Genomic DNA, 18,682 nt, shown 5'->3' with positions numbered 1-18,682 from the left:
TTTTTCTGCCCCTGTTTAACAGGGGCGTTTAATTACAATTTTTGATGCAATGCTTTGCAGCAGGGCTAATTCCTGCAATAAAACTAGAGTATATGGGAGAGGTTGCAGTGTCGTGGCACCAGCACCAGTGCCTAAGGCCCAATTTTTCTGCCCCTGTTTAACAGGGACATGTAATTACAATTCTTGATATAATATTTCACAGGAGGGCCCGTTCCTGTGCCCACCCAGAGTAACTGTGAGGACTTATAGTGTTGTGGCACCAGCACCACAACCACCAAAGGTCAATTTTTCTACCACTGTTCAACAATGGCATGTAATTACAATTCTTGATATAATCGTTCACAGCAGGGCGCTCCAGCGCCCAGCAAGAGTCACTTTGAGGGCTTACAATGTTGTGGCAAAACCAACACCTTGTTCCGCCATTTCTGCAGAGCATATAGGGCAGGCCCCTACTTTCAAACATCCAACTTACAAACATCTCCTACTTGCAAACGGAAGGACACAACAGCAAGTGAGATGAAAAAAGATGTACGACAAAACAAATTATACAGGGGTGATAACCCTTCCCTATGTTTTCCAAAAAGCTTAAAAATATTTTTTTTGACTGGAGCTACACTTTAAAAATGTACCAGTTGAAAATTACAAACAGATTCAACTTAACACAACAAACCTACACAGTCGCTGTCTTGTTTGCACCGCCTGTATACTGCTGTTCTGAGTATATAGGGCCTGGGGGCCACACACATTTCCTTTTTTTAATATGGGTACGGGGTTCCCCTTAATATGCGTACAAGACCCAAAGGGGCTGGTAATGGGCAGGGAGGGCTACCCATGCCATTTTTCCTCAATGATTTTCAACCATATTGCAGGAACCAGATATAACATTAAAACCGCAAGCAGTTTTAAATGATGTTATTTCCGTTTAATGTCATTTTGTGCAGGGACTGTTCTAAACACGGGAAACACGTGGCACTTCACAGGCATACTACAGACACCCCCCAGGCACCATATTTAAAGGAATATTTCACTTTTTTTTCACTTTAATCGTCATTAAAATCAGTGCTCCCGCCAAAACGGCCATTTTTAAAAACATTTTAGGCATTGACCCATGTCCCCTGGGGCAGGAGCCAGGTCCCCAAACCCTTTTTAGGACAGTATCTTGCATATTAGCCGTTAAAATTAGCACTTTTAATTTCGAACGTTCGAGTCCTATAGACTTCAATGGGGTTCTAAAGTTCGTACGAATTTGGGGTCCGTTCGAAAGTTCTGGTGCGAACCGAACCGGGGGGGGGGGGTTTGGCTCATCCCTACTCTTCACCAATCCTTGATAGTTTTTAAATGGATACACCAGTGAATCTTGGAATAAACACACAACTGTGTTCCACCACCATAAGGCGCGCATGCTCACCTTGTCAACTGACACATAGAATATACAGGTCAGTCAATAAGTGCTCAGTTGCATCAGTTTCCAGGGTCACCCATTAGATTCTGCATGTCCACACAGGCATAAAGGTGTATGCCCCCTTCAATATCTCGCTCAGTACTCAAAAAATAAGGGACCAGGAGCTATCCATTGGGCAGCCATTTTTTTATTAGCTCAATAAGAATATAAAAATACCACTCACATATAGGGATGGCCGAACTGTTCGCCCGGCGGTCGGTTCGCAGTGAATTTCGGCTGTTCGCGATTTGCCCGATCGGCGGACTGTTGCCGCTGTTCACCCGGCGGACCCACGTGTTTACTGTGTAAAAGAACTTTGACCTATGATGACACATACATCATGGGGTACAGGACAGCCAATTGAGACATTACAGCACATGGACACTTGGACATTCCCCCTAACTTATAAATAGACCCGATCCGGCGGCCATTTTACATTCTTTCTACTGTCACTATAGGGAGAGGTTGCTGTGTGGAGCAGGGAGAGACTGCAGTGACACAAATCGCTAGCTATTAGGTCCACAAAAGTTCTTTTAAGGACTGGTATGGTATAGGTGTAGTTCAGGAAATAGGTTTGAGGCACTGCTATTCAAGTCATTGTTGCAGTAGATTGTCTTTTCTCAGTGCAGATAGGGACAGGACACTGTGTGCAGCAGGGACAGTCAGTTTAATCATTAGCTGTTACTATTAGGTCCACAAAGGTCCTTTTCAGGACTGGTATGGTAATAGGGCTGTACACGTATAATATTCTTTCTTCCAAATATAGAAAGAATATTATACTTGACTGCTGCCCTTCTGCTGCAGTAGTCCTTTATGAGTATAGGGACTGAGGTACAGTCTGCTAATCACAACCTACTAGTTCCACAAAGGTCCTTATAAGGACTGGTAAGGTATAGCGTACTACAGTATATAGGGTTGAGTCAGGTACAGTCTGCTAATCCTTCAGGACTGGTATAGGTCCACAATATATAGGGTTGAGATGCACTACTGCTGACTGCTGCCCTATTCTGCAGCAGTCCTTTATCAGTATAGGGACTGAGGTACAGTCTGCTAATCACAACCTACTAGTTCCACAAAGGTCCTTATAAGGACTGGTAAGGTATAGTGTACTACAGTATATAGGGTTGAGTGAGGTACAGTCTGCTAATCCTTAAGGACTGGTATAGGTCCACAATATATAGGGTTGAGGTGCACTACTACTGCCCTTCTGCTGCAGTAGTCCTTTATTAGTATAGGGACGGAGGTACAGTCTGCTAATCACAACCTACTAGTTCCACAAAGGTCCTTATAAGGACTGGTAAGGTATAGTGTACTACAGTATATAGGGTGGAGTGAGGTACAGTCTGCTAATCCTTAAGGACTAGTATAGGTCCACAATATATCGGGTTGAGGTGCACTACTGCTGACTGCTGCCCTTCTGCTGCAGTAGTCCTTTATGAGTATAGGGACTGAGGTACAGTCTGCTAATCACAACCTACTAGTTCCACAAAGGTCCTTCTAAGGACTGGTAAGGTATAGTGTACTACAGTATATAGGGTTGAGTGAGGTACAGTCCGCTAATCACAACCTACTAGTTCCACAAAGGTCCTTCTAAGGACTGGTAAGGTATAGCTTACTACAGTATATAGGGTTGAGTGAGGTACAGTCTGCTAATCACAACCTACTAGTTCCACAAAGGTCCTTAAGGATTGGTAGAAGTGTACTATTTGGTGTGCAGTATATAGTTGTGTAATACACGTATAAAATACTTACACATATAGAAAGCATAGTATAGTGCGTTTCCACTGTCCAGCATTGTGACTGCTGAGCGGTTCTGCAGCGATACTACAAAGAGTGACAAACGCAATCCAAAAAAAAGTATTGTAGCTGGTGTGATAGACCAGTGGCCCCCAAAAACAATAGATTGAAGCGGGGTGTTATATACCTTCTTCCACATACATACTGCACTTCTGTAGAGAGTTTTGTCACAGGGTCATTTAAAAAATGAAAGGCAGAGGAAGAGGCAGGCCCTTCTGCAGGGGTGTTAGGGGTAGGGCAGGAGCAACAGGCTTGAGCCAAAGTGGGAAATTGCAGAAGGTGCGTGCGATTACGTCAAAGGAAGCACCAGAATTGGTTGACTGGCTCACTCCTTACTCTTCTGCACCCTCTGCTGTGCATATTATGAGGGGCTCCCACCATCCCTGTGCTATGCTCATTATGAGGGTCTCCCACCATCCCTGTGCTATGCTGACTTCCTCCTGGGGCTGCTTACGGTGCATGTGTCAGTGCTGTATATCACGGTGCTGGTGATCATCTCCTGCACCCTCTTCTTTGCCTACCCTGACCTTCCCTCGCCTCCATTGCCTCAAGAGTCCTGAATTTTCAGAATTTCACATATAAAAAAAGAATGCTTGTAGTTGTCGATCCCAGATTCACCTCATACATGTGTTATGTCATTGGCCATGTGGTGGGACTACGTGTGCACAGCTAGTAATTATTTTGTGGCTGCAAATATGACCTGTAGGTTTGTAAAGTTCACCATCCCTGTGCTGTGATGACTTCCTCCTGGGGCTGCTTATTATGAGGGGCTCCCACCATCCCTGTGCTATGCTCATTATGAGGGGCTCCCAACATCCCTGTGCTATGCTCATTATGAGGGGCTCCCACCATCCCTGTGCTATGCTCATTATGAGGGGCTCCCACCATCCCTGTGCTATGCTCATTATGAGGGGCTCCCACCATCCCTGTGCTATGCTGACTTCCTCCTGGGGCTGCTTATTATGAGGGGCTCCCACCATCCCTGTGCTATGCTCATTATGAGGGTCTCCCACCATCCCTGTGCTATGCTGACTTCCTCCTGGGGCTGCTTACGGTGCAGGTGTCAGTGCTGTATATCACGGTGCTGGTGCTGGTGATCATCTCCTGCACCCTCTTCTTTGCCTTCCCTGACCTTCCCTCGCCTCCATTGTCTCAAGAGTCCTGAAGTTTCTGAATTTCACATATAAAAAAAGAATGCTTGTAGTTGTCGATCCCAGATTCACCTCATACATGTGTTATGTCATTGGCCATGTGGTGGGACTACGTGTGCACAGCTAGTAATTATTTTGTGGCTGCAAATATGACCTGTAGGCTTGTAAAGTTCACCATCCCTGTGCTGTGATGACTTCCTCCTGGGGCTGCTTATTATGAGGGGCTCCCACCATCCCTGTGCTATGCTCATTATGAGGGGCTCCCAACATCCCTGTGCTATGCTAATTAGGAGGGGCTCCCACCATCCCTGTGCTATGCTCATTATGAGGGGCTCCCACCATCCCTGTGCTATGCTCATTATGAGGGGCTCCCACCATCCCTGTGCTATGCTGACTTCCTCCTAGGGCTGCTTATTATGAGGGGCTCCCACCATCCCTGTGCTATGCTGACTTCCTCCTGGGACTGCTTATTATGAGGGGCTCCCACCATCCCTGTGCTATGCTCATTATGAGGGGCTCCCACCATCCCTGTGCTATGCTCATTATGAGGGGCTCCCACCATCCCTGTGCTATGCTCATTATGAGGGGCTCCCACCACCCCTGTGCTATGCTCATTATGAGGGGCTCCCACCATCCCTGTGCTATGTTGACTTCCTCCTGGGGCTGCTTATTATGAGGGGCTCCCACCATCCCTGTGCTGTGCTGACTTTCTCCTGGGGCTGCTTATTATGAGGGGCTCCCACCATCCCTGTGCTATGCTGACTTCCTCCTGGTGCTGTAAATCACGGTGCTGGTGTCAGTGCTTTATGTCACGCTGCTGATGTCAGTGCTCTCTATCACGGTGCTGGTGTCAGATCACTCTATCACGGTGCAGGTGTCAGTGCTCTATATCACGGTGCTGATGTCAGTGTTTTATGTCACGGTGCTGATGTCAGTGCTCTCTCTCTCTATCACGGTGCTGGTGTCAGATGACTCTATCACAGTGCAGGTGTCAGTGCTCTATATCACGGTGCTGGTGATCGTCTCCTGCACCCTCCTCTTTGCCTACCCTGACCTTCCCTCTCCTCCATTGCCTTCATGCGCTCCACAGTCCTGAATTGTCACAATTTCACATATAAAAAAAGAATGCTTGTAGTTGTCGATCCCAGATTCACCTCATACATGTGTTATGTCATTGGCCATGTGGTGGGACTATGTGTGCACAGCTAGTAATTATTTTGTGGCTGCAAATGGCTGCAAATTTGACCTTTAGGTTTGTAAAGTTCACCTCCCATTGAAGTCAATTACGGTTCGCGAACTATCGGCCGTGTTCGTGGTTTGCATTCGCGAAACGTCCCGTCTGAAGTTCGTCCATCACTACTCACATATTAAAAGATCTCATAGGACCCATAAACAGCGTGTAAAATTAAACTGGGTGTACCATGATGGCTACTTCTACTTCTGTTAAATATTAATCTTTATTTATTTTTTTAGTGCATGTATGGGGCATGAGGAATAGTGATGGACGAACTTCCGACGGGACGTTTCGCGAAAGCGAAATGCGAACGGACCCAAACGTTCGCGAAACCGAACGTTCGCCGCGGGCCCCATTGACTTCAATGGGAGGCGAACTTTGCAAACCTTCATGTCGAATTTGCGGCCACGTGGTAATTATTAGGGGGTAAAACGTAGTCCCACCATCTGGACAATGACATAATACATGTATGAGGTGAATTTGGGATCGATAACTACAAGCATTTTTATTTTATTTGGGAAATTGTTCTAACAATTCAGGACTATGGAGCTAATGAAGGCAATGGAGGAGAGGGAAGGTCAGGGACCAGGGTAGGCAAAGAAGAGGGTGCAGGAGATGATCACCAGCAGCGTGACATACCGGAATGACACATGCACCGTGATAGAGGCATCTGACAGCAGCACCGTAATACAGAGCACTGACAGCAGCACCGTGACATACAGCGCTGACAGCAGCACCGTGACATACAGCGCTGACAGCAGCACCGTGACATACAGCGCTGACAGCAGCACCGTGACATACAGCGCTGACAGCAGCACCGTGACATACAGCGCTGACAGCAGCACCGTGACATACAGCGCTGACAGCAGCACCGTGACATACAGCGCTGACAGCAGCACCGTGACATACAGCGCTGACAGCAGCACCGTGACATACAGCGCTGACAGCAGCACCGTGACATACAGCGCTGACAGCAGCACCGTGACATACATATGAATTAAGAAGGTCTGTGTGCTTGATTAAAAAAATAGTTTATAGACATATACATGGTCTACTGGTCACATGTGTTGAATTCCTCCGAGATCCATGCCTCATTCATTTTTAGAAATGTGAGGTAGTTAACACTGTGGTGAGCTAGGCGAGTACGCTTATCGGTCACAATCCCCCCTGCTGCGCTGAACGTCCTTTCGGACAGGACACTGGATGAGGGGCAAGCCAACAGTTCGATTGCAAATTGGGCAAGCTCTGGCCAGAGGTCAAGCCTGCCCACCCAGTAGTCTAGGGGTTCATCACTCCTCAGAGCGTCCACATCGGCCGTTAACCCAATGTAGTCGGACACCTGACGGTCTAGGCGTTCCCTGATGCTGGATCCGGATGACACCTGTCGATGGGTCGGCTGAAAGAATGACCTCATATCCGAAGTCACCAACACATCTTCAAACCGGCCTCTTCTTGCAGGCGCTGTTGGATTGGTACCCGCAAATCCTTCTCTGGGAGTGGGAATTGCTCCTCTGCCAGCGCACGCAAAAGCAGAATGCAGCATTTCTCGAAGCAAGGCCTGGAAGTGCTGCATTCTGACAGCCCTCTGCGACGGCGGTAACATTTCCGCCATTTTGTGTTTGTACCGGGGGTCTAAGTACGTTGCCACCCAGTACTGGTCCTTGACCCTCATGCTTTTTATACGGGGGTCCCTATTAAAACACTGGAGCATGAAGGCCCCCATTTGCACTAAAGTGGAAGCGGTGTGGTGGCCTGGCTCCTGCTCATCATCCAGGATAATGTCGTCCTCTTCATTCTCCTCTCCCCATCCTCGCACAACAGGGATCCCAGAAAGGTTTAAAGCATGCTCTTCTTGCTCCTGCTCATCCGCCCCGGCACCATCCTCCTCTGACTCCTCATCAGACTCCTGTTGTTGACTTGTCTCAGATAGAGTAGCCCCCCCTGGGAATTCATCCAGCATTGCGACTTCCTCATCTTCCCGCTCCTGCTCCTCCACAGCCTGATCAATGACACGACGCAATGCACGCTCCAGAAAGAAGGCATAAGGTACCATGTCACTGATGGCGCCATGGCTGCGACTGACCAGTTTGGTGATCTCCTCAAATGGCCGCAGAAGTCTGCATGTGTCGCGCATGAGCAGCCACTGGCGCGGTGAAAAAAAACCCAGCTCCCCAGAACCGTTTCTTTCGCAGAGTTCATACAGGTAGACGTTAACTGCACGTTTCTGCTGGAGCAGCCTATCAAGCATATAGAAGGTTGAGTTCCATCGCGTCGGGCAATCGCAAATAAGACGTCTGACCGGCAGATGGTGTCGCCGCTGAATGTCAGCAAGGCGAGCCATGGCCGTGTAAGATCTTCTGAAATGGGCCGAGATTTTCCTTGCCTGCCGCAAGATGTCCTGGACCCCAGGGTATTTGACAAGGAATCGCTGCACGACCAAGTTTAAAACGTGTGCCATGCACGGCACGTGCGTGATTTTGCCCTGTTTCAATGCGCTAAGCAGATTGGCACCGTTGTCACACACCACTTTACCAACTGTCAAATTGAGCGGTGTTAGCCACTCATCTGCCTGTGAACGCAAAGCTGAAAGGAGTGCCGGGCCAGTGTGGCTCTTTGCTTCCAGGCACAACAGACGCAGCACGGCATGGCAACGTCTCACCTGGCATGTGGAATAGGTTCTGGGGAGCTTGGGCGGTGCAGTGGAAGAGACGCTAGCAGCGGAAAAGGAGGAGGCAGCTGAGGAGGAGAGGGAGGAGGATGGAGTAGGAGGAGGAGAAGAAGAGTCAGGCCTGCATGCAATCCGTGGCGGTAAAACCAAATCTACACGGGTGCCACGGGTTACATGCTTGACGGCCGTCAGAAGGTTCACCCAGTGGGCAGTAAAACTGATATACCTTCCCTGCCCGTGTTTGCTAGACCACGTGTCTGTGGTCAGATGTATCTTGGCACCGACACTGTGTGCCAGAGATACATTCACTTGCCGCTGAACATGGCCATATAGCTCTGGGATGCCCTTCTCTGAGAAATACTTCCTTCCTGGGACCTTCCATTGTGGTGTTCCAATGGCCACAAATTTGCGAAAGGCCTCCGAGTCCACCAGTTTATATGGCAGTAGTTGGCGGGCTATGAGTTCTGACAAGCCAGCCGCCAACCGTTGGGCAAGAGGGTTATCCGGCGTCATCATTTTTTTACGCTCAAACATTAGGCCCACGGAAGCCTGCCTTTTTGCAGAAAAATGTGAGCTTGGCGTGATGGAAGGTGGAGTGGAGGACAATTGTGAGGAGAGAGGAGAAGGAGAAGTAGAAGACGAGGCTGGACGGTGAGAGCCTGCAGTGTGGCTTTGTGTGTTCCGTTGCTCCCACTGGGCTCGGTGATGGCTGCTCATGTGCCTTCTTAAGGCGGTCGTCCCTAGGTGAGTATTGGGCTTACCGCGACTAACGCGTTGACTGCAAAGATTGCAGATGGCAACGCTATTGTCAGCAGCGGACACGTTAAAAAAAGCCCACACTGCGGAGCCATGTGCCGGTGTCCTGGGAGCGCCAGATGTGACCGTACATGGTCGATGACTCGCTCCTGATACATTTGCAGTCTGCTTTGTCCCTGCTGTGCAATGTAAGTCATTGCTGCTTCTCCTCCCTATCTGCTGGTCCATATCTCCCTCTGAACTCCCCTCCTCTTCCTCTCTTGTGGGCACCCACGTGACATCACTAGACACGTCATCATCAATGTCACCTTCCCCACCGCTATAAGTAGAGATCTCGGAGTAGGCAGCAACACCGGGGACCAACCTCCTCCTTGGGCTGATCTGGGTACTGGCGTCAGACTGCTGAGTAGCGCTTGTTGCTACCTCCTCTTCCTGATCCAATACCAAGAGTGGCTGCGCATCAGAAATGTCCTCTTGATATGGATCGGAAAATAATTCCAGTGACTCAAGCGGAAGGTATGTGGTGGTGGTGGTGGTGGTCGTGTTGTTGGTGGTAGTGTCTTTGGGGGTGCACATAGCAGAGAGTGAAGAAGAGGGTGCAGATCGAGAGGATGAGGAGGGTGCAGAAGAGTAAGGCTGAGCGAGCCACTCAACCAAGTCTGGTGCATCCTTTAAAGTAATTGAACGCACCTTCTGCAACTTCCCACTTTGGCTCAAGCCTGTTGCTCCTGCCCTACCCCTACCACCCCTGCGGAAGGGCCTGCCTCTTCCTCTGCCTGTCATTTTTTAAATGACCCTGTGACAAAACTCTTAGTCCCTATACCGATGAAGGACTGCTGCAGTATAGGGCAGCGGTCAGCAGTGGTGCACGTCAACCCTATCTATTGTGGACCGATAGCGGTCCTTACAGAACAGCAGACTGTACCGCACTCAAGCCTATGTACCGTAGCACCCTATACCAAGTTACCAGTCCTTATAAGAACTTTTGTGGACCAAGCAGGTTGTGTATTAGTGTTTAGCAGACTGTACGTCAGTCCCTATACCGCTGAAGGACTGCTGCAGTATAGGGCAGCGGTCAGCAGTGGTGCACGTCAACCCTATCTATTGTGGACCGATAGCGGTCCTTACAGAACAGCAGACTGTACCGCACTCAAGCCTATGTACCGTAGCACCCTATACCAAGTTACCAGTCCTTATAAGAACTTTTGTGGAACAAGCAGGTTGTGTGTTAGTGATTAGCAGACTGTACGTCAGTCCCTATACCGCTGAAGGACTGCTGCAGTATAGGTGAGCGGTCAGCAGTGGTGCACGTCAACCCTATCTATTGTGGACCGATAGCGGTCCTTACAGAACAGCAGACTGTACCGCACTCAAGCCTATGTACCGTAGCACCCTATACCAAGTTACCAGTCCTTATAAGAACTTTTGTGGACCAAGCAGGTTGTGTATTAGTGTTTAGCAGACTGTACGTCAGTCCCTATACCGCTGAAGGACTGCTGCAGTATAGGTGAGCGGTCAGCAGTGGTGCACGTCAACCCTATCTATTGTGGACCGATAGCGGTCCTTACAGAACAGCAGACTGTACCGCACTCAAGCCTATGTACCGTAGCACCCTATACCAAGTTACCAGTCCTTATAAGAACTTTTGTGGACCAAGCAGGTTGTGTATTAGTGTTTAGCAGACTGTACGTCAGTCCCTATACCGCTGAAGGACTGCTGCAGTATAGGGCAGCGGTCAGCAGTGGTGCACGTCAACCCTATCTATTGTGGACCGATAGCGGTCCTTACAGAACAGCAGACTGTACCGCACTCAAGCCTATGTACCGTAGCACCCTATACCAAGTTACCAGTCCTTATAAGAACTTTTGTGGAACAAGCAGGTTGTGTGTTAGTGATTAGCAGACTGTACGTCAGTCCCTATACCGCTGAAGGACTGCTGCAGTATAGGTGAGCGGTCAGCAGTGGTGCACGTCAACCCTATCTATTGTGGACCGATAGCGGTCCTTACAGAACAGCAGACTGTACCGCACTCAAGCCTATGTACCGTAGCACCCTATACCAAGTTACCAGTCCTTATAAGAACTTTTGTGGACCAAGCAGGTTGTGTATTAGTGTTTAGCAGACTGTACGTCAGTCCCTATACCGCTGAAGGACTGCTGCAGTATAGGGCAGCGGTCAGCAGTGGTGCACGTCAACCCTATCTATTGTGGACCGATAGCGGTCCTTACAGAACAGCAGACTGTACCGCACTCAAGCCTATGTACCGTAGCACCCTATACCAAGTTACCAGTCCTTATAAGAACTTTTGTGGACCAAGCAGGTTGTGTATTAGTGTTTAGCAGACTGTACGTCAGTCCCTATACCGCTGAAGGACTGCTGCAGTATAGGTGAGCGGTCAGCAGTGGTGCACGTCAACCCTATCTATTGTGGACCGATAGCGGTCCTTACAGAACAGCAGACTGTACCGCACTCAAGCCTATGTACCGTAGCACCCTATACCAAGTTACCAGTCCTTATAAGAACTTTTGTGGACCAAGCAGGTTGTGTATTAGTGTTTAGCAGACTGTACGTCAGTCCCTATACCGCTGAAGGACTGCTGCAGTATAGGGCAGCGGTCAGCAGTGGTGCACGTCAACCCTATCTATTGTGGACCGATAGCGGTCCTTACAGAACAGCAGACTGTACCGCACTCAAGCCTATGTACCGTAGCACCCTATACCAAGTTACCAGTCCTTATAAGAACTTTTGTGGAACAAGCAGGTTGTGTGTTAGTGATTAGCAGACTGTACGTCAGTCCCTATACCGCTGAAGGACTGCTGCAGTATAGGTGAGCGGTCAGCAGTGGTGCACGTCAACCCTATCTATTGTGGACCGATAGCGGTCCTTACAGAACAGCAGACTGTACCGCACTCAAGCCTATGTACCGTAGCACCCTATACCAAGTTACCAGTCCTTATAAGAACTTTTGTGGACCAAGCAGGTTGTGTATTAGTGTTTAGCAGACTGTACGTCAGTCCCTATACCGCTGAAGGACTGCTGCAGTATAGGGCAGCGGTCAGCAGTGGTGCACGTCAACCCTATCTATTGTGGACCGATAGCGGTCCTTACAGAACAGCAGACTGTACCGCACTCAAGCCTATGTACCGTAGCACCCTATACCAAGTTACCAGTCCTTATAAGAACTTTTGTGGAACAAGCAGGTTGTGTATTAGTGTTTAGCAGACTGTACGTCAGTCCCTATACCGCTGAAGGACTGCTGCAGTATAGGGCAGCGGTCAGCAGTGGTGCATGTCAACCCTATCTATTGTGGACCGATAGCGGTCCTTACAGAACAGCAGACTGTACCGCACTCAAGCCTATGTACCGTAGCACCCTATACCAAGTTACCAGTCCTTATAAGAACTTTTGTGGAACAAGCAGGTTGTGTGTTAGTGATTAGCAGACTGTACGTCAGTCCCTATACCGCTGAAGGACTGCTGCAGTATAGGTGAGCGGTCAGCAGTGGTGCACGTCAACCCTATCTATTGTGGACCTATAGCGGTCCTTACAGAACAGCAGACTGTACCGCACTCAAGCCTATGTACCGTAGCACCCTATACCAAGTTACCAGTCCTTATAAGAACTTTTGTGGACCAAGCAGGTTGTGTATTAGTGTTTAGCAGACTGTACGTCAGTCCCTATACCGCTGAAGGACTGCTGCAGTATAGGTGAGCGGTCAGCAGTGGTGCACGTCAACCCTATCTATTGTGGACCGATAGCGGTCCTTACAGAACAGCAGACTGTACCGCACTCAAGCCTATGTACCGTAGCACCCTATACCAAGTTACCAGTCCTTATAAGAACTTTTGTGGACCAAGCAGGTTGTGTATTAGTGTTTAGCAGACTGTACGTCAGTCCCTATACCGCTGAAGGACTGCTGCAGTATAGGGCAGCGGTCAGCAGTGGTGCACGTCAACCCTATCTATTGTGGACCGATAGCGGTCCTTACAGAACAGCAGACTGTACCGCACTCAAGCCTATGTACCGTAGCACCCTATACCAAGTTACCAGTCCTTATAAGAACTTTTGTGGAACAAGCAGGTTGTGTGTTAGTGATTAGCAGACTGTACGTCAGTCCCTATACCGCTGAAGGACTGCTGCAGTATAGGTGAGCGGTCAGCAGTGGTGCACGTCAACCCTATCTATTGTGGACCTATAGCGGTCCTTACAGAACAGCAGACTGTACCGCACTCAAGCCTATGTACCGTAGCACCCTATACCAAGTTACCAGTCCTTATAAGAACTTTTGTGGAACAAGCAGGTTGTGTGTTAGTGATTAGCAGACTGTACGTCAGTCCCTATACCGCTGAAGGACTGCTGCAGTATAGGTGAGCGGTCAGCAGTGGTGCACGTCAACCCTATCTATTGTGGACCTATAGCGGTCCTTACAGAACAGCAGACTGTACCGCACTCAAGCCTATGTACCGTAGCACCCTATACCAAGTTACCAGTCCTTATAAGAACTTTTGTGGACCAAGCAGGTTGTGTATTAGTGTTTAGCAGACTGTACGTCAGTCCCTATACCGCTGAAGGACTGCTGCAGTATAGGGCAGCGGTCAGCAGTGGTGCACGTCAACCCTATCTATTGTGGACCGATAGCGGTCCTTACAGAACAGCAGACTGTACCGCACTCAAGCCTATGTACCGTAGCACCCTATACCAAGTTACCAGTCCTTATAAGAACTTTTGTGGAACAAGCAGGTTGTGTGTTAGTGATTAGCAGACTGTACGTCAGTCCCTATACCGCTGAAGGACTGCTGCAGTATAGGGCAGCGGTCAGCAGTGGTGCACGTCAACCCTATCTATTGTGGACCGATAGCGGTCCTTACAGAACAGCAGACTGTACCGCACTCAAGCCTATGTACCGTAGCACCCTATACCAAGTTACCAGTCCTTATAAGAACTTTTGTGGAACAAGTGAGTTGTGAATGTTTAGCAGACTGCAGCAGAAGGGCAGCAGTCAAGTATAATATCCTTTCTATATTTGGAAGAAAGAATATTATACATGTACAAGCCTATTACTGTACCACTGATACCAGTCCTGAAAAGAACCTTTGTGGAACTAATAATAACAGCAAGTCTTTAAAATTACCCTCACTGCCTGACAACACTGCTTCCTTCCTGTCCCTATACAAATTGGCAAAAAAAGAGAACGATTAGTGGTTACTGGAACAGCTCTTTTGTGGACCTTGATAGTAACAGCTAATGATGATGATGATGATGATGATGATGAAAGACTAATCTGGCTGTCCCTGTAGCATACACCGTCCTTTCCCTTTCTCTAAACTAACAAAAGACACTCAGGCTGCTGCAAGAATCAGCAGCACAGCAAACCTATCAACACCTAACACCTATACCAGTCCTGAAAAGAACTTTTGTGTACCAAATAGCTAGTGGTTTATCTCTCCCTACTCCACACAGGAACCTGTCCCTATCGTAACAGAAGAAAGAATGTAAAATGGCCACCGGATCGGGTGTATTTATAGGTTAGGGGGAATGTACAAGTGTCCATGTGCTGTCATGTCTCAATTGGCTGTCCTGTATCACATGATAAACGTGTCACCAAAGGTTAAAGTTCTTGTATACATTAAACACGTAAGTCCGCCGCGGCGAACGACGGAAAAAGGCGTTCGAACGTGCGGACCGCGAATGTCGGAAATTCGCCGCGAAACGACCGCCGGGCGAAACGTTCGTCCATCACTAATGAGGAACTCCTCAGAGAACTGTCTCATCTGGTCTCCAGACTATAAATCAGAAGATGAGGGCATCACACAGTATTGTCTAGGAGAAAAGCCAGCTTCCTCGAATGCCCATCTTGAGGAACCTCATAATGTAAAGGATAGTGCTGTTCTTCAAACAGATAACAGGTTTCCCTGTACTAGTGGCCATGTGCATAAAAGATCTCACATGGGTAAACGGTTGTATTTCTGTCCCGAGTGCGAGAAATTTTTTATCTCAAAATCTCATTTGGACGGACACCAGAGCTGCCACACAGGTCAGAAGTCTTATTTCTGCCTTGAGTGTGGGAAATGTTTTTTGGATAAGTCCTCTCTTACCAAACATCAGAACTCTCACATGGGTGAGAAGCCGTATTTTTGCCGTGAGTGTGGTGTAGGTTTTTTGTGGAAATCCCAACTTTTAAGACATCAAAGAAATCACAAGCCCAAGATGCCATATTTCTGTGTGGAGTGAGAGACATGTTATCAGTCATAAACAGAATTTTTTGCACACAAAAGATTTCACCGAGAAGCCTTATTCCCATCCTGCGTGCAGGAAATGTTTTTCTCGGAAGGCCCATCTTTCCCAACATCAGATATGCCACACGGGGGAGAAACCGTATTCCTGCCCCGAATGTGGGAAATGTTATTCACAAAAATCAACACTTCTCCTACATCAAAAATATCATGCAGCAGAGAAGCCATATTCATGCCCTGAATGCGGGAAATGTTTTGTGCGTAAACCAGATCTTGATATACATCGGAGGACTCACACAGGGGAGAAGCCATATTCCTGTTCTTAGTGTGGGAAATGTTTTTCACAGCAGGGCCATCTTTTAAGACATCAATGTTCCCATAAAACTCTTGAGGAGTATTAGTGTCCTAATTATTCTGTCTGGCTTATCCAATTGAGGATGTAGGAACAGGGGGCATGGCACTTCTGAAAGAGTCCCTCTTGAAGTGTAGTCTGATCTTCTCTGCTTTTCTGCAGAAACTTCAAGAAAGAAATCATAGTAAGAGTTGAGCTAAATATTGCTTGGGAATGGAGATCAGATTATGCAGAAGCAGTGTTTTTTTTTTTTGTGCAGGAGCTGTTGTACTATGAGCTTGCAAAGGCAGCTGGATTTTCCTAGAGAGTGCCACCTGTTGACTGAAAGTGGTAAATATGACATTTTCAGAGGTCACCTTTCATGTTTACCTGATAAAAATGCAAAATTATATTTTTTTTCTATCAAGTAAATGCATGTTAACATATAGATGTTATTTTATTTAATAAATGTTGTTGTTTTTGTATATTTGTATTGGTAACACAAGGATCACTTTATCAACTGCCATAACCACCTTCTCTCTATTTGCTCTCTTCCTTCCTGATGGTGGGGTGTACATAAAATATTTAAAATAGTTATAGTACTAAAGTCTAAAATGTTTTACCTACAAAGTGCAGGGTTCTGGGATGAGCTATATACAGGGTGCAAGGTTTTGAGATGAGCTATTACAAGGTGCAGGGTACTGGGATGAGCTATATACAGGGTGCAGCAGAGACGTAATTAGAACTTTCAGGGTCCTGGTGCAAGAAACCATGAAGGGCCCCCCTGACATCCGGCCTGGGCCATTCCCTCTCAGCCCAGAGCCCTTCCCACTGATCCCATGACCCTTTATGGTCCCACAGCGGATCCCTTTCACATGTTGTGCAGAGCCGCAGTCTTGGGCCCCACCATGGTGGCAGAAGGCCAGGGCCCAGTTGCAAGTGCAACCTATGCTGGTAGTTCCGCCAGTGGTGTCAGTGTGGACTGTGAATGGTGTCAGTCAGTAGGCAGTGGACGTGGTCAGTATGGCAGTGGATGTGGTCAGTAGAGTAGTGGATCTTGTCACTAGCGCAGTGGACATGGTCAGTAGAGCAGTGGATATTGTCAGTAGGGCAGTGGACAGGATCAGTAGTTTTTAGTGTTTGTTATTATTTTTTTTACCATTATATTTTATTTTACAATTTTATTTTTTATCTTTTTATTTTTTTACAGTTTTTGATGGGAAGGGGTGGCAATGGAGGGCAGTATGATGGGAGGGGTGGCAGTGGAGGGCAGTATGATGGGGTGGAGGGCAGTATGATGGGAGAGGGTGGCAGTGGAGGGCAGTATGATGGGAGGGGTGGCAGTATGATGGGAGGGGAGGTAGTGAAGGGCAGTACAATGGGAGGGGAGGCAGTGGAGGGCAGTATGATGGGGTAGAGGACCTATGGTGGGAGGGGAGGTAGTGGAAGGCAGTATGATGGGAGGGGTGGCAGTGGAGGGCAGTACGATGGGAGAGGTGGTAGTGGAGGGCAGTATGATGGGATGGGTGATAGTGGAGGGCAGTATGATGGGAGGGGTGGCAGTGGATGGCAGTATAATGGGAGGGAATGGCAGTGGAGGGCGTTATAATGGGAGGGGTGGCAGTGGAGGGCGGTATGATGGGAGGGGTGGTAGTGTAGGGCGGTATGATGGGAGGGGTGGTAGTGGAAGGAAGTAAAATGTAATGGAGGGCAGTATGATGAGAGAGGTGGTAGTGGAGGGCAGTATGATGGGAGGGGTGGTAGTGAAGGACAGTATGGGGGGACTGTACAGCATGACTGGAGGGGGGTAGTGTATGGGAGGAAGCAGAGTGACCATGAGCTTCCTCGGGGCACTGCAGGGAGCATTTCTCCTACCTTTCTTCCAGGGGCAGGAACAGCCTTCAGGGAAGACCCAGAGTTGGAGGGGTGGAGCTTAGGTGTGAGGAGGAGGAATCCTCCTCAGGCTCACTCTGAATGCTGTGGCTCTGCTCTCCTCGTCGTGACATCACTGGTTGCTAAATGCCAGGCGGGCAATGTCTAGCAACCAGTTGTTTGGGCAGTGAGCCAGGCAGCCTCTGGGGGTGAAAAATAAAGCAGGTCTCGGCCACAAGTACAGCAGGCAGTGAGGGACAGTGGCGATGGATGTGGCGGCATTTTTTAGGGGGCATCAGATCGGCCAAGGGGGAAATTCCAGGACATTATATGTATGTATGTGAGAGGTACAAAGACAAGTGTGTCTTGCCTACAGTCAAGCATGGTGGTGGGAGTGTCATAGTCTGGGGCAGCATGAGTACTGCTGGCACTGGGGAGCTACAGTTCATTGAGGGAACGATGATTTCCAACATGTACTATGACATACTGAAGCAGAGCATGATCCCCTCCCTTCGGAGACTGGGCTGCAGGGCAGTATTCCAACATAACGACCCCAAGCATACCTCCAAGATGACCACTGCCTTGCTAAAGAAGCTGAGGGTAAAAGACTGGCCAAACATGGCTCTAAACCTAAAGCCTATTGAGAATCTGTGGGGCATCCTCAAATGGAAAGTTGAGGAGCACAAGGTTTCTAACATCCACCAGCTCCGTGATGTCATCATGGAGGAGTGGAAGAGGACTCCAGTGGCAACCTTTGAAAATCTGGTGAACTCCATGCCCAAGAGGGTTAAGGCAGTGCTGGAAAATAATGGTGGCCACACAAAATATTGACACTTTGGGGAAGATCCATGAAAGGTGTAAAGGTTGGGTTGGTCTCGAACATCTAGTCTCCAATGCTGAACTATGCATAGTACCATGGCTCCAAAAAGAACACATATCACCTGATCTCTATACTCATCCGATAATTGGAGCTACTCTGCATGCGTTTGACAGTATGTACTAAGTATACGCACTCCTCCAAGGATTGCTCGGTCACCCATCTTAGGGGGAACCCTACTTTCATTCCAGGCCTAGCCAGGAATTTCCTGGCAGCAGAATGACCACACAGGGAAATGCAGGCAAGACACTTTTTCTGGAGAGAACAGTTCAAAATACACAAGGAATTGGCTGAACTATCCAATACCATGAAGTTCCCTTTC

This window comes from Lithobates pipiens, unplaced genomic scaffold (assembly GCF_037356315.1).
Source record: "Lithobates pipiens isolate NorthernLeopardFrog02 unplaced genomic scaffold, aLitPip1_a1.2 Scaffold_88, whole genome shotgun sequence".
Taxonomy (NCBI): domain Eukaryota; kingdom Metazoa; phylum Chordata; class Amphibia; order Anura; family Ranidae; genus Lithobates; species Lithobates pipiens.
Note: the sequence above shows the minus strand (reverse complement) of the source record.